The sequence below is a fragment of the Buceros rhinoceros genome, unplaced genomic scaffold (assembly GCF_000710305.1).
Source record: "Buceros rhinoceros silvestris isolate BGI_N320 unplaced genomic scaffold, ASM71030v1 scaffold15546, whole genome shotgun sequence".
NCBI classification, from domain to species: Eukaryota; Metazoa; Chordata; class Aves; order Bucerotiformes; family Bucerotidae; genus Buceros; species Buceros rhinoceros.
The window spans coordinates 8109-11406 of NW_010419445.1; positions in this window are offsets into that span (position 1 = coordinate 8109).

The window sequence follows — 3298 nt, forward strand, 5'->3', positions numbered from 1 at the left end:
CTCTGCAGTGGAAAGCTGTGTGTATCTGTTCAGAGCTGGAAAAGATGGGGCACCCCTCATACCGTTCCCTACTGTCCGCTACTTCAGAAGTCGTGTTTCCCTGTCCACTAGAAGGTAGATAATGAAATTCTGTAAAATTCTTACAGACTATGCTCAAGTGTTTGCGCAAAGTTGAGGCTGGGCTGGGGTTTAGTTAAGCTCTGTCAATGTTGTCTTTGCCTTAGCTAGTGAACTGCTGCTTGGGAAGGGATGTAATGGTTGGCTGAGCTTTTGTTAGCAGATTTCCTAAATCTGTCTTTGAGGTGCTCTTGGATGTATGGAGGGTTTTTTCTTCTTCTCTCTTGATACTTTCTGTGTTTTGAAACTCGTTGTAAATACCTTCTGATGCAACACTTTATTAAATGGCATAATGCTAGGCTGTGTTTTGTTATTCTTTGGATGTATCCAATAATTTCTATTACTACAGTAACATCAGTTGTTAAAGGAAATATGACTTCAGTATCTCCTTTGCATCTTCTCTCCTCTTGCCATCTCTCCCCCACCTCAGTACTGCTGTTTTCAGTTGTACCATGGTGTGCTTGTATGACAGACAATCACTGCTGAGTCACTTTGTTTTGCTCCCTTTGAATCTTGGGTTACATGTGATCTGCGTCACTGGAAAATGGAGAAAGACTAATTTTCTCACAGCACTTAAAAAAAAAAAAAAGCCAAAAAAAGCCCGGAAGTCCTACCGAGCATTAGCAAGGTCCTTCTAATGTCTGGTGTTGCTGTTTGATGCAGTGGGTAGTATGTTTCTGTGCATCCTGTGTTCTTAGAGAGGGGCTTGCCTTTGACTGGCTGTATTCACCAGCACTTCTTGTGTTGCCGGTAGCTTTTTCCCTTCGAGAAAGGAGCACAGAACATCATTGTTGATCTCTGCTCTGCAGTTCCTGTTATGTGGAAGATGGCCTCGTGGACATCTTGGTGATTCATATTTGCTCTAGGTTATTGCTCAATACTCGTCTGAGTAATCAAACGTCTTTGGGAGTACTGCATCCTGTAGCGCTGAGTTCGGTCCCGCCTCAGCCCTGAATCGTTAGCAGAATGTTAGCAGAATGGCAAAAAGTGGTCAGCGCTGCCTTTTTGTCTCACCGTTACGTTGTACAAGCCTGTTACAGCAGTTTTGCTCTTGGGAGCTGATCCTGTTGGAGTTGGAGCTTTGCCACCAATCCAGTGTAACCTTTGGGTACATGAGAACTTTATACTTGTAGTTCCTGATCTAGCTTGGAGAAATGCCTCTGCATGTCCCTCTGCTCACTTGAGAGTAACTGGCATGGCCTAGAGGTGACGTTTGCTTCGCTCTGCAGTTAAACGAGTAGCTCTGTTGGCTTTCCTGAGAGTGCTGCTTCATGCTGCTTGGACGCCGAGTTCAGTGCAGCTCCTGACGCTGCAACTGGATCCTCTCTCCAGCCTTCCTTAACAAAAGGGCCGAGTTCTCCCACTTGTTTCTATCTCCTTCCGAGGCTCTTGTTCCTTTCATGCCTTGAAACCTGAGTCATGTAGGAAGCGGAGGTGACTGGTAACTGAAGTGGATCCAGCTCAGTGAAGGCGTTTTATAACAGGGGAACTGATGGAGCGCCAAAAGACTTTTCTCTTACAAAACCAGATACATGACAAACTGCCAGCGGATGCAGTCTGACTTTTTCTTTTTTTTTGAGCTGGTTTTGCTATTTTTGGGGTAGAATGCTTCAAAGTATATGGCATGTGGCATCAAGTTTCATGTAGTAGAAAAGTGAGGAATTGCAGCAACTGTTCATCAGTGTCTTCTAGTGTTTGTTCATAACGAGTAGGATTGTGCTCTGAAAACCTCCTCAGCAAGGAGGAGGGAGGAAGAGCTCCATTACTGCAGGGAAGAGCAGAGCTAGCAGAGCCTGGGCAGTGGATGTTCCGGAGCAGCAGTCAGCTCCTGGTAAGGCAAGTAGGTTGGAGTACAGCAAACGTGTTTGGTAGAGGGGTGTGCAGGGGGGGCCGTGGCTAACTTGCACTCTATGGGTTAATATTACTGAGCTCTACAGTGGTTTTTGCAACCAGCTGTTGGGACACTTCCTCACGTACAGGTGTTTAATAGTGCTGGCTGACCTCCCCTCTGTATTGCAATGCTGTCTTTTCGTGACAGCAAATGACAATAAACCCCATCTGTTCCTGGTGATGTCACTTTGTAGACTTGAATATTAGATTATTGTCATTAACGCAAGCCTCAGAAAACCTGACAGCGTGCATCACTAGATGATGTACGGACAGGGTGTGCAAACGTGCTGTAAGCAGAGTATGCAAGTCTTGCAAACTGCCTTTTTTTTTTTTTTCCTTCAAATTGGGATTCCTAAAGCGAATTGGATTAATCTCTGTCCGTTATGCTGGGTGTGATTTGACTGCTACCAGCTCCCCTAGAGGAAAGTGCCATTCGCTCACAGGCAGCTATTCTTCAACCTGCTCATAGGGAAAAGCTGTCTGAACCCCTGTGAACCCCAACTGCTAGTAAGTGCTGCTATGTGTGTGAGCAAAAGGTTTTGTAAACCAGCTCAGATCTGCTTTAAACTCTACTACTAGTTTTCACTTGGGATTTTTTTTATTCTGTTCCCTTTACTTGTGTATTTCTCTCTAAAGAAAAACTTAGCCAAAGTAGTGCCAGAGAGAAACCGATGGAAGGGCAAGGACTGGTGCAGGTTGAGCATTTGAATTCTGATTAATTTAAAAGGGGGGGGGAAAAAACCCCAACAAAAAAACCTGAAGGCTGGTACCTGGGAGTTAATCACCATCAGCAATTTACACTGCCTAATAACATCCTGTTTGTTTGGGCAAAAATGACAGAATGACTGCTGTGGGCTGGAGGAGATGATGTTGCTCAGGCCCGCGACCGCAGAGGAGCCAGTGCCAGGCTGCTCTGCAACGCCAAGAGCTCTCAAGTACTAAGGGCCAATGAGATTTGCCTTTTGCGTTGTTTATCTGGAACTGCTTCTTTTTAATGAATCCTCTAAGATACAAAAGAATAAGAAATTATTCTTAAATGCACTAAATTGAACTTTACTTGCCTATAAAAATGATGCTACAAAGTTCATCAAACTAAAGAGGAAAGGACATACCAGATGTTTGTTCCTTCTGCTGCTTAAAGAGTTTTTTGTTAGTTTTGTTTGTGGGTTATTGGCTTAAAAGGGATTGGGGAGGGGAAGGGAAGGCAGGTAGTCGAAACCATCATCTTGGCTGTTGCAGTTGTACTGGCAAAAAGTTTTTTTTTTTTTTTTTTTCTTTTTAAACTGCATTT